We start from the raw sequence: 14253 nt of genomic DNA, 5'->3' as shown, positions 1-14253 counted from the left end.
TACGTAAATGCAAAGGAAACAGTGTTATAATCCTACCCATACTACTAGGAAATTTCTCCTTTTAATATCCTGAAGATGTCCTCTGCAATAGAGACGAAACGTTGATCATTTCATAAATTCATTCGTTTTTTTTCTTTTTTTCAAAACAACATATATATGTGTGTGTGTGGGGGGGGTGTGGGGGGGTGTAATGTATCTAATTATATACATATTTTTCAGTTTAATCTGTTTATTCATTCATTTATTTGTATTTTATTGATTTCATTTAAATGCATATCTTTCATTAAAAAAAAACGTATGAATTTTACAAGAAAGATCTTCATTATCTTTTTCATACACAAGATCAAATTAGAGAGGAAAAATTACATTATTTTTATGAATAATGTTTTTCATTTTCAAGATGGAAATTTAAATCGGCAACAAACTTCGCACCGAGCTTATATAATTTAACATAAATTTTACATATAATTATTTTATTTTCACGACGGGAATATATGATAAAAAGTCAGTAAAGTGGAATTTAAAGTCAGAGCTCAAAAGGTAAAATAATTTGACCTAAAAAAAACCGCTCGTGCTGATCCGTCGGTATTCAATGGTAGGAGCGCCTCAGGAAATTAGCAATAAACAAATCCATTCTGAAAGGGTGAGAAGACTAAATCTGAGAAAGTTCACCTCCTTTAACGTGAGGAGCCGAGGGTCATATATCAGTCGAAAGAGAATTATTTCTCTAACTAATGGAATGGATTCTGGTGTCTTTGAGGTAAGTGATCAAGTAACAGAGCTCAAAATGCATGCGAAATACGTAACAAATATGGGAAAAGGAAATACTATAAAAAGGGTGATCACGTTAGAAATGTGGATGACGTTCGAGAGTACATTAGATATCAGGTTTGGAATCACGTTTTATTCAAAGAAATGCCGTTGTTATAAATGAAAAAATATCGAGTTATTACTTGTCGTATGTTCCTTGCAAGCTCCTCTGTCTTAAATGTTTGGGTTCTAAGTAAGAAAACCTGTATAAACGTATGGAACGTTACAGTTATCCGAAGTCACACTCACGCATATGGTTATTGTTTAGTGAAATGTGGAAAATGACTTTACTCGCTATAATGAAATTTCATAAATCTGTTGACGCAAGATATTTCTGTCTCCAACAATGACAATTCTCACGTGAACTATCGTAAACAAATCATTACGGCTGAATAATTTCGCATTTTATACTTGACCGAACGCTAAACGATACCCCCTCTACTTCGTGCTTCCATCGACTTCATAACTATTCGATTTTCATATCAAATTCTTCTATAGAAGTGTCCAATTCCATATTGTTCTGGCCCGATCTTTGCCTCCTGACACGATTCTCTTCGACAGTTTTCTCATTATATCCACTCTATCTCTTGGCACTCTCCCTTTTTCGATGCATACATATATATGAATCGCCTATCTCTCTTTCACATTTTATGTATATATATATATATATATATATATATATATATATTATTGGTAGCATTGTTTAGTTATTAAAAAAATGTGTCAACCAAAGGGTGCTCAATGTTTAGACAGAGCCATATGAATACGTTGAATATGAAAACTAGTGGCTACGCATATGCAAATATGTTTCAGTGACCACCCTGCTAGGGAAAATCACATCATCAGGCCAAGAATATCTTCGAAAGTATCAGTCAAAAACATTACCTTTTTATATTAAAACCAATCTATAGGATTATATTATTGCCAAGGGTAAAAGGGGTAACCAGATAAAATAAATTTTCACATTATACAAATTGATGTGGGATCTCCCAATTTAATTTTATAGTTATGCTTTTTTAGTTAGCATTAAAACATCCGGATCTACTTTTAGTGGTTATTTAAGGAATACGGATTTTTTAAAGATAAGTCTTATTCCAGTGCAAAAACTATTATTAAATTTTTTGTTGTGTCTGTATCAATAACAACACGAACGTAGAAAGTAAAGGTAAAACACATATATTAAGACGAAAAGATAATACATATTTACAAAGGTGCATTTATACTGCAGTTGGAAGATTGTCCGGCAGAGGGCGTGTTAAACTCTTTCATGGAGCAACTGGCACATGCGTCTTGACTATCCGGCGTTCGAACACAGCTCCCCGGTCTTGCTGACTTGATACCTTTATCTATATTTTTCACCCAAGTATGCTAATTAGTGGGCGTCTCCACAACAACTCGTCCCAAGATTTGAAGTCGTGTAGATTTCAATATCTTTTTCTTTTGGGGTTCATTATAATTGGGTTATAGACCCAATTATAATGAACCCCAAAAGAAAAAGATATTTCTTTTCCTTCCCGATCCCCTCGGTTCGGACATGGTCTGAGGTGGTTCAATATTAAACGTTTCATATACTATTTCAATTGGATCTTCCTGTTCCTCAGGTTTGTCCTGTTCGTTGTCCTTCCTATGACGTTTTCTCAGTTGATTTTGGTGTCTTTTGTGTATCCCTTTTGGACCTTTTATCATATAGACCAAGTCGCCGATACGTTTATCTACCTTACCCGACTCCAAATATGACATATTATTTTTAAAAACATTTAAAATATACCTGATCACCAAGTGTAAACCTTTTACGTGATGTGTGTGTCGTTTTATATACGACTGCTTGCTTTGGTATTAATTTATCAAATGGTGATTTTATTTTTCTCGCAAACATCAATTCTTCTGGCGATAATTTCGACGGTGTATTTGGGTTCTCAGTTATCCTGTATATTTGCAGGTACTGTTGTAATGCTTTATCCGTCGGTGTCCCTATCGATTTTCTAAGGGCACGCTTTATCGTATCTACGAACCTTTCTGCTAATCCATTAGATGATGGTGTAGTTATATGGTTTACCTGAAACGATTTACACTGATGACACAACATTATCTAGGGCATAATGTATAATACCACGCAATTCAAAACAACCTAGAAACTAATTAATTAATAAATAACTACAAAAAGAAGGTGACAAAACGACTCATATTTTTACCATGAATCCCCGACTCTTACTGGAAGCAGAAAAAATACTTCATATCGGAAACTGTCTAAAAATATACCTATATTCAAACCTACAATCTCTTGATTAAAACTCTCTCTCTCTTTCTCTCTCTCTCTCTCTCTCTCTCTCTATATATATATATATATATATATATATATATATATATATATATATATATATACAAGGCTGTATTAAACAAATATTTATATATTTTATTCGGCACTTGTACGTAAGGAGTTATTAGTAGATTTTGGGGTGGGGAGTTTGTCTACAAGATCTGTTCACATCACTTTTGAACAAGCAAGTCATTTACAGGCAAAAATATAAGTAAAAAGTAGGGAATTCTAAAGTCTAGATGTCCAGAAGAATAAACTATTAAGGTATATATTGGAATAATCTAAAAGAAATACACGGCCCTACCTTATCACATCCAACTAAAGATATCTGATATTTCTTAGATTTGCTCCACCCACAAATTGAAGTCCTCCCACTATTTATTTGAGAACCGGGAGTTCAGATTGCACGACCTTTTTACAGCTTATTGGGTTTGAGTGCGCCAGAAATCGGGGGTGAGGATGGTGGCAAATATTTCGATAGAGTTATTGTTGATCTGTCGCTCGCTTTCTTGCTGATGGTAACCCTGTGATTAGCCGGTGCCATGACTAGCCGTCCCCAAAATTGAAAAACTGGACAACTTGGAACGTAATAGATGGCTTTCGAAGAATTGTTTTACGCTTGGCTGAGGACAGCGTCTCCAAGACACGAGATAACAATGACGCTAAAATATGCCATAACTTTCACAAAATAACTGGTGTTTCTCGTCAACCAAACTCCATCCTCTCTCTTTCTATTCCTCTATCTTTCTCTCACACATAACCACTCTCATACTCTTCCCCCCCATACACACTCTCTTTGAGCCTTACCCAAGCTCTGTAGTTTTCTCACATTCTTTATTTTAGCCATTGTATTTTCTGTTTTTTCCTATTGTACTCTCATTTTTTTCTTTTGTTAAAACTCTATACGTATGTCTCTTTCTACATGTTATTAATATATAATGTGTTTATCGATCTATATGGTCATCACTTCCAGTTCCTATTTTGTGTACGTGTCCATATATATGTTCTTATTTATTCATCTACCTATCACACTAATATATATATGCATGAATGTCCCTTTCCATCTATATATATATATATATATATATATATATATATATAGAGAGAGAGAGAGAGAGAGAGAGAGAGATAAAAAGGAAGAAAACGAGTTATGTGTTCATCAATATTTCTATCTTTATTTCGAAGCTTCCTGGAGAAGAAACGTTGATGAACATATAACTCGTATATATATTATTCCTTAATTGGAATTCATTGTTGAGATAAGCATTATATATTAATTTATTTTTATTTCGGACTATTAGTCTCATCTTTATTAGTTGTTGTTTTTTTTATCTTTTATTGGTTTGTTTATTCACAATAAATAAATTAAAACATATAACTCGGTTTGTTTCTTTTTATTTCTGTATTTTGTCGAAATATTATTTCCATTGTTCTCATCATATATGTTTTTTTTTTATTACATTTTCACCCCAAACAAGGCACATTGCCACTTTGGTGTAGGGGGCTACTATCAGGGGCAGCAACTGGAGATGGGCATCAGGGGTACTGTGTAGGGATTTGGGCAGCAGGATGTCATTATCGTTACACTTGAACTTCTGCATGTCAGTACAGTTAGGGAAGTAGGGACCTGGAATGGAATTCCAGAGTCTAGCGGTTCTTGGGAAGAAAATACTGGAGTAGAAAGATCTTTTACATCAAGGGATCTCTACTGTGTTGGGGTGGGATTTAGCTGCCTGTCGGGTTTGTTGAGGGTATCTACGTCGTGGAGGCACAAGTTTCTGCAGTTCGTCAGAGCATTCACCATTAAAATACTTGTAGAACAGGCAGAGGGGTGCAACGATTCGTCGATGGGACAGAGGCTGAAGCTTAGATGCCAGTTCAGGGCCTATCAGATTGGCGACTCTCTTTTGAACCTTGTCTAGGACGGAGAGACTAGCAGCAGACGCACAAGCCCAAATGTGACAACAATACTCCATACATAGGCGAATGGTGGCCTTATAGAGGTACAGGATACTTTCAGGTGTCAGTAGTTTTCTAGCACGGTAGAGAAGGCCTATATATCAATGTGTGTGTGTCTGTGTGTCAGTGTGTGTGTGTGTGTGTGTGTGTGTGTGTGTGTGTGTGTGTGATCTGAGGTTATTGTTTTCCAGAGGTTAAGAGGTATGTTTAAGATTTAGGGCGGCCATAACACACGCATACAAATACTATTCTTTTTAATCTCTATCTCAATCTTTAACCCCATCTTTTCCCCTTAAATCTCATATCTGAACACACACGCTAGTCCACATTCCTTTTGAGTCATTTTTTCCATACAACCAAATCTTATTCTTTACATTTGATAGAATCTCTTAACATTAAATCCCTGTGACGAAAAAGACAAACATGTTTATTGCAAACGTTGCTTTCGTATAAACTGCATCACCTGAAGAGGTCTCTACTTACTGGTAACTAGCTGACCGAAAGATACTCATGTGTAGTGACATATTATTCCTTATGTAAGAACAAAAAAGAGCGTTTATATATGTATATATATAATTATTATAATAATATGTTTTTTAAATATTTTATGAAGTTTGACATTTGACATAACACAAAGAGCGTTGCTTAATACAATGACAAATTACATATACTTAAAAGTACAAGCGGTAAATATAGGATAAAATATGCTAAATATGTTTTTTTTAATTATTTAATAACCTCCGAATATCATTGCAATGTTTTTACAGGGAGAGTAAGTCCCTGTCTGTTTCTTCAGATGGTAAAAGTCAAAAATGAGAAGAGAGGATAATATGCATTTTGGGGGGCAATGTGATATTAACAAAAGAAGAGAAATATAAAGGGGTAGAAAAATATTATACTACAAACAATTAATTATATAAATAAAGAAGTGATAGAGAGAAAGAAAAAGGAAAGAGAAGGAAAGAAAGAAACATAGATATGTGATATGGACAAAATCAGTTGAATTAAAAAGTGGAGATTAGTTGACGTATTAAAAATAAGTTTCAACTTGTCAATTAGGCAGACGTTGTTTCGGGTGGGAAGGGTTTATATAAAATTAAAATTTTCCTGGCATTTTTATCACTAATGTAATGTAAACATACGTCTATTTTATTGCATTTTAACATACGCCTTGTATAACGTATATAAAAGCTCTATAAGTTTTGAATAGGAAAGCAATTAAATTGTAGATATTTACCATACGTCCAGCTTATGACATTCAAAATACGTCCTATTATTTGTATTGGGTGTACATCCATTGTGTGATCCAAGTAAAACTAAGAACAGTAAGAAGATTATAGGGTTAATTATTAGGAAAAATGAGAGAATTTTGTGAGTTTGAAAATTTATAAAAACTAACTAAAGTAAAATTATAAAATGGTGTGAAGTTTAATGGGAATTAAATAGCTATAGAAATGATTAGAATATTTTGTTATAATACAATATGCATAATTAGATATGAAACATTATAAGACGATATAAATATGTAAAAGATAAAGAAAGTGGGAGCGATTAATAATGGGTAATTATGATAGGTAAATGGTTGTAATTTATTTGTTAACCATAAGCAAAAGTCTTTCTTTCTTGTCAAGTCTTTCTATTTGGGCGACTTTTTTAGCCTTTTGGCCAAGATCAAAGTGTAGTATTGTTATATATATATATGTCTTATTAGTATTGTTCTTTGTTAAAAGTGATGCTTAGAGAGACTTATTAAGAGGGAGATTTTTATTAAAAGAGAGATGCTGTTGAGAGAGATTGTTCGTGTTATGACGAGATTCATATATATAAAATGTTTATACTTAGAAGTGTAATAGAAGCTCTTAGAGTGAGAGAACAGTGTTGAGACAGTCTTAATGTTCATATTGTGTATGTAAGATGTGTATGTAAAGAGATTTTAAACCACATGATATACATAAGACATATATAACAATTTTCACTTCACCTTTTGATAGAATTACAACACAAAGACGACGTTTATAAAAACTCATGATGGGTTTATTTTTTCTCCCGACCGGTCGTGGTTTTCTGAGTCAAGAAATCAAAGCTTCACATTCTAAGATTCAAAAGTCACCGTCTCGCTTCTAGACGTTCGAATCCTAACTGCAGACTATCGTCTGTCGTCCTCAAACTCCCTCTGACTCTCTCTCAGTTTCTCCTTGCTTAACTCTAAAGTTTCTAACTATGTCGAGAACTTCCTATTTTCCATGACGTCATACACATGTTAAAACATGTGTCTTCTTTCACGTGTTCTGGAAATGCGTGTCCAAAACTTTTTCCTTTGTTTACAAAAGGAATTTTAACTTATATTCCCAGTAACCTATATTTCCAATATGTTAAAAACATGTTTATTAAATTATCTTGTAGTTGCATTTATTCAATTGAATTTTCATAACAAAATTGACAATGCACCTTCTTTTCTTAAAACTATTTCATCTCTGAGCTTAACAATGGTTTGTTTTACATTCCATTTGCTAATTCTCTATTGTAACCTATTTCTAAACCTAAATTACGAGGTTCGAATTTCGTCTATTCTGTTTCATTTTCATTTTAACTAAATCTCTCTTTTTTCTACTTTATGAAAAGGGGACATCCCTTATCGTGTAACAGTATCTGTTCCGGTAAATGCTATATTTTATACCTTTGCCCTTGTGGCAATAAGTTATTGGTCAAGATAAGAGGAATCCTATATACCATGACAGTAGTACTAGCTCCCCCTTCCCTCGCCTTGCGGGAGCTGGTCTCACCTTCCCTTCATGCTTCCACTCCACATTAAAAATGACATTTTGTCATATTTTGCTTACGCGGAGAAGCAAATAAATAAAGTGGTTCATTAGTAGATGTAGAGGGTTATAGATGCACTTTTCAAGAGTTTGGAAATGTTAAGGATGTGGGATTGTAGTCATTACGAATAGTTGATGTTTTAGCTTGGAAAGTTTAATAATTTATGATCATGTTTGAAGAATTTTCGTATAAACAGAGTAAAAGGGAAGTTTAAAGATTAGCAGTTACTAAACTTATAAGAATTTTTCCATTAATTAATTTGAGATTAAAGGCATTAGAAAAACAGGAGGTATATTCAAAGAATCACGAGGTGAAATATTATAGCAAAATGTTGTTTGGTGAGTATTAAATAGCAATTTTATTATTTTATTATTCTGTCAAATTCCATTAGTAATAGAAGGTTCAATCCATTTAAAGTAACAAAACTTATACAAGCAAGTTGAAAGCAGGGTTGTGGAGTCTGAAGGAGCCTGAGTCGGACTTGCAAAAATGCTAGAAGTTGGAGTTGAATGTTTTGATATCTGTATTGTTTGTATATTGGAAGATTTTAAAATTAAGGAGTCAGTCAGAATTTTTTTGAATCATCGCACGCAGACCTTTTACTTTCTTATTCTGAAACCCTGGCTTATGATTATTACGTTATACTAAAATATGAATAATTACGAATACCACAATGTGAATAATTACATATAGAGCAATAAAAGGATTGAGAAGCAGTTTATGATGTAATGGTTAATGCTTGTAACTTTTTGTTTTTCTTCTTTTTGTAGTAATAAGTTACAATCGGTAGGCTAATCGTGTGAAGGCGTGCAATTATTAGATTGAGGGAGTAATATTAGATGAAATTTATTAGGGTGTAAAGTTGCTGAGGAGGTGGGATTCGTAGTGTCTACAAATAATCGACGTTTCACTTTTGTTTAAAGGTTTATATCTACCTATGAAATTAATAATAATTTTATTTTTGTATAAACAGAGAAAACGGGGAGTGTAAAGATTTACAGATACTAGTTTAGTGGTTGTAAGGTTATTTTGAATAAGGTTTAGGTAGTGAGTAGTTCGTGAAATTTTGTTGGGCTGGCTGGGATTATTACAGGAGCATTTATGCACTCTAAATTGGTCGTTAAATGAAGATCCAGCAAGCCTGATGTAGTACTTTTTATAACTAGGGTTTGCTATATAGGTGATTGTAGCTTTGTAGACTACTTCTGTCGACATTATTGTTTCAATGGGCATTCTGATTTATTTGTGCAGTTACAGTTTTTATGTTATTTTTAATTATTGTGTATAAGATGTTATTTGTTATTAATTATTTGTTTTTGCTTTTGTTTAGTATTCTATTATTATGTTTTTAATTACCACCGTAACTTTTTAATTACCAACGTAATTTTGTTTTTATTAAAGATTGTGTATAAGATGTTATTTGAGGGAAGTAGGTGTTAATTAATTAGAAGAATTTTTCCAGTTTAGTTTTAATATATATATTAAAGTTAAGTTACATTAAATATTTTTATTAGGTTTGGTTCGGTGTTTGGTTCTTTTAGGACTGATTTATAAAAAGGTTTGTGTTTACTAAATATTTTTGTTCAATTGTCTTGGAAATGTGGTTAATAATGTGTTTTGGGTGTTTAGATAAGTGGTGTATATAAAAGGGGTTTGTACTGTCAATAGCATGAGGTTCATATGTATAATCTGCGAATTAAATGCCACATCATAGAACTTTACAGTTTTAATATTAAATTTGATTTCAATTTTTAGGTTAATTCTTTTCATTTCCCTAATTAAAGCCTTTTTAGTTCTTACACATTTGAGGTCGTCAGTGTTATCAAACATTAGCATCCGTCATCTTTATGAAGACCTATATTTTTGCTTTCTATTATTTTTGTAAAGTTGTAGAGAACAAAAAGACCAACTAGATTAGAAGAAATAATACTTAACAAGAACATTAATCATAATAATAATACTAACACAAACAACTGTAATTACACAATAAAATCAGAATGTCCACTTAAACAACAATGCCTACAATCGAACCTGTCACTAATATTACCTAGCAAAAATAGACAAAGATAATTATTTATTATTCGTTAATTGTATATGAGCATAGAATCTGTTTTGTCTATGTAGAATTTTTCTATTTCTGGAAGTGGTTATACTCACCTCTAATTTATAACTACACTCACCGAAAAGCGTCGAAGAATAGGCTCGAAAAAATAACCTAAGTAAATTAAGAAAGGAGCCATCCCTTCGTTACTCCTAAGCACCATCTCAAGCGCTACCATTTAATACTAAACTAAACGACCAGAAACACAATAACTGGATAAATGTGAGTGCAATTTGCATGCTTAATAATTAAACACTCGAAAAGGATTCTTTTTATATTGAATTATTTTTATATTGAATTATTTTTATATTGAATTATTTTTATATTGAACTATTTTTATATTGAATTATTTCTATATTGACACATTTTTATATGGAACTATTTAACTAAAATAATCTGTGTGTCATGCATTCTTGAATTTAGAATGTTAGTAGTAATATCGTAAAGCAGCGTTACATAAGGAAACAAACCACATAACAATAACAAAGTACTTTAACTAGAGGACTTTGGGAACAGAATACTTCACCAACATAGATAAATATATGCTATTATGTACCTGTGTGCATGTATATCGCCTGAAGAACATATCCCTATAACGAAGCGTTTAAACTTATAAAATATATCTGTATTCTAGCATTGAGGAATAGATAAACAGCCCAAATGAAAACAATGGCAGCCATTGTAATTAAGGTTATATATAAATATGAAAACCTTTGCCGCTTAAATTACAAAAGGTAGTGTGGAAATACAATGTCCAGTATACCACCTAATTTAAATACCCCTAATTACACTACTCTTTATATCTGTTCACTGTCTGTTAATTTGAGCATACGTAGGTATATCTTATTAATAAAAAATAAATAAATAAAATTGAAAACGAGAAACAAATGAATGGATAAAAAACGTGAAATAAATAGAGCTTATCAATATAATAGACGGATAATAAAGTTGCCAACAGAAATAAAACAACTATAAAAACATAACATTAGGAAGTAGTGGCTATAAGGGTATACTACTACTCAAGATCAAACGAAAACATAGGCCAATAAACAACCTCCAAGCTAAAAAAAACTACCAATAATAACTGCTCCTCCTTCACCCACCCCTACTCTCTTCCTTCATCATAGTTTCCTCCAAAACCCTTACTGCTCAAATTCACAAAGTATGCACATCACTTTTTTGCAGAGCGTAAAACATCCCCGAATATCTTATAAAAAAACGAATGTAATTTTGACTTGTTTCACTATCGTTCCTTTTCTGGTCTGATGAAGTGGGATCCTTAAATTTGGATTCAGCTGAAACATATATGCATATATGAACCAATACATTGTGTATAAGAAACAGACTATATAAATATATATATATATATACATATATCTACATATATACACATATATATACATATACATATATATACATATATATGTACATATATATACATATATATGTATATATATATATATATATATATATATATATATATATATATATATATCGGCATGAACACAAAAGCCTGGTGCCACTAGAGATCACGTTTCAAAGCGACTCCCAAACGGGTCTTCTATAAGCAACAGAAGGTATTGAAGAGGGAATTGAACTGTTTATAATAAAACATAAAAATTTAAAAAATAATTAAAAACTTACTTCACACTCGCCACGTGTTGTTTATCTTATCGAATATTCATTAATCGTTTTCAGTACTTTTATTCCCTCTGTGAAATTATCCGATGCACGAGATCGCAACTCGATAAAATGGAAATGTCATGAATTGCTTCACGAAAGCTAAACAACAATCCGTGCTTTAAGTGACTAAGTTGTTACGTACCATTGAAATAACAATTTCAAAACGAAAGCGTTTCCCAATTATAGCGATTTTTGTTATATATATATATATATATATATATATATATATATATATATATATATATACATACATATAAATATATACATATATATACATATATATATACGTATATATATACATACATATATATGCATACATGTATATACATAGATTCGAACCCGATGACACGAGCCATCTCTGACTTGATTAGCAAAGACCGCCGCATCCATTCTACTACGTTAACTGCGTGAAATAATGTTGAAATTAAATATTTTTAGTTTTAAATGTTTTTTTACGTCAGTCAGAGTGATCTATGCATTATATGATAGTCTATGCGTAAGAGCTTAATTGACCGAGTTAATTCAACTGAGAGTGCTAAACGGTAAGAAACGAGTTTCTTAAAAGGGCTGGCATAATTATTTATTATAATAATGAAATACCTACAGACACTAGTGTCTCATCCTTTCGGGAATCTTCAGTGCAGAGTGTCACGATTAACACTAGTCGATAAATTCGAACCCGACGACAAAAACCATCCCTGGCTTGATTAGCAAAGATCGTATCCATTCAATTACCGCTAACCGTGTGAAATAACGTTAAAATTAAACATTTTAGTTTATTTTTTTTTACGTCTGTCAGAGTAATCTAATCATTATACGATAATCTATGCATAAGAGCTAAACTGACCGACTTAATTCAACTGAAAGTGCTCAACGATAAGAAACGAGTTTCTTAAACGGACTGGCAATTATTTATTATGATAATTAAGTACCTACAGGCACCTGTGTTTCATCATGTCGGGAAACTTCAGTATATATATATATATATATATATATATATATATATATATATATATATATATATACTGTATGTGGATGACAATCAAAGTCCCCTTCTTTGAGTTGAGCACTTTATTAATATATTTTCACCCAACGCGTATTTAAAACGATTAAGCGAAGCCCACTATTAATTTGTTTGTAAACAAGCTGATGGTTCGAGCACTTAGCGACGGGAGGGTGTGGATTTAATACACACTCTAGAAGAAATATTTAAGGCACTGATTCGTAGGCGAATGGTGAGAGCTGCTGACTGTCAATGCGACGGTTGTACGTTCAATCCACGGCTGGGGAAAGGTGTTTGTCTAGCCGCACTGATGAGTTGTGATACAACGAAACTGTACTGTATGTGGATGACAATATATATATATATATATATATATATATATATACATGATTTAAGCAGCATTTACGCTTGTATTTTCTTTAGAAAAGGCCGCTGCATTAAAAATTTATATATATATATATATATATATATATATATATATATATATGATTTAAGCAGCATTTACGCTTGTATTTTCTTTAGAAAAGGCCGCTGCATTAAAAATTTGGTATTACTTCTCCTCATATTGTAAATCTTTTTAGCTTTAAATTTCAAGGTAACTAAGACTCGAAGAATTGAAATATAACATAAAAACTAGAGATAGCAGAATGAGGGTGGCGGAAAAAGCGAGGGACAAATATAGTTAAAATAGCGATGAATATAAGGAGGGAAAAACAAAGTAGAAAAACGTGTTTAAAACGATCAAGAATTAAAAGAGAGAGGAAAAGAGAGAAACAAGTTTAAACGAAAAAAGAAGAAATAAAGAAAGAAAATAAAAAAATAAAGAGTGTGAAAAAAAGAAGGGAAAAAAGGGAACGGATAAAAGAATTTGAAAGAAAGAATTTAAAAAAAAACGCGGGCAAACAAATCATATTTAAAGCCGGGTTTTATTAATGATACTAAATCCCTTTTGATAAGGAATTCCAAGACTTTTCACAATATCATCTGCCCTCGGTTATTGTTCATATTGCAGACTTCATTTTATTTTTCGCATATTTATTCTAGATTGAATGATTAGAATCGGCTCCGGTTTTCCCTTCTACCAGAGGGATATTTCAGAAATTCTTATTGCGACAAATAAAGTAACAAGCAAGGAAGGAGAGCAAGAGAAAGGAGAGAAAGAGAGAGAGAGAAAAAGAAAGAAGAGAAAGAGAGAGAGAAAGAGAGAGAGAGAGGGTGGGTACAATATCTTATTACGGATTGAGAACGCAAGGTTTCTTTTGTTATCGTTCTATAAATGCGCGGGAAAATTCATGCTCGGAAAGAACGGCTACTAGGGTCCTTTTGTCACAGCGATCCTCGACCTGCAACAACACACAATGGCAAAAGAATGTAACAGTAGCAACAATAGAAGAAATCAAAACTCAAGATGCATATATATATATATATATATATATATACACACACATATATATGTGTGTGTATATATACACACACACACACATATATATACATATATATATATATATATATATATATATAATAAAAAAGACACACTTATCGCCTATAATAAATCTATTC

This window comes from Euprymna scolopes, chromosome 35 (genome assembly GCF_053919585.1).
Source record: "Euprymna scolopes isolate OS-2025 chromosome 35, ASM5391958v1, whole genome shotgun sequence".
NCBI lineage: Eukaryota > Metazoa > Mollusca > Cephalopoda > Sepiida > Sepiolidae > Euprymna > Euprymna scolopes.
Note: the sequence above shows the minus strand (reverse complement) of the source record.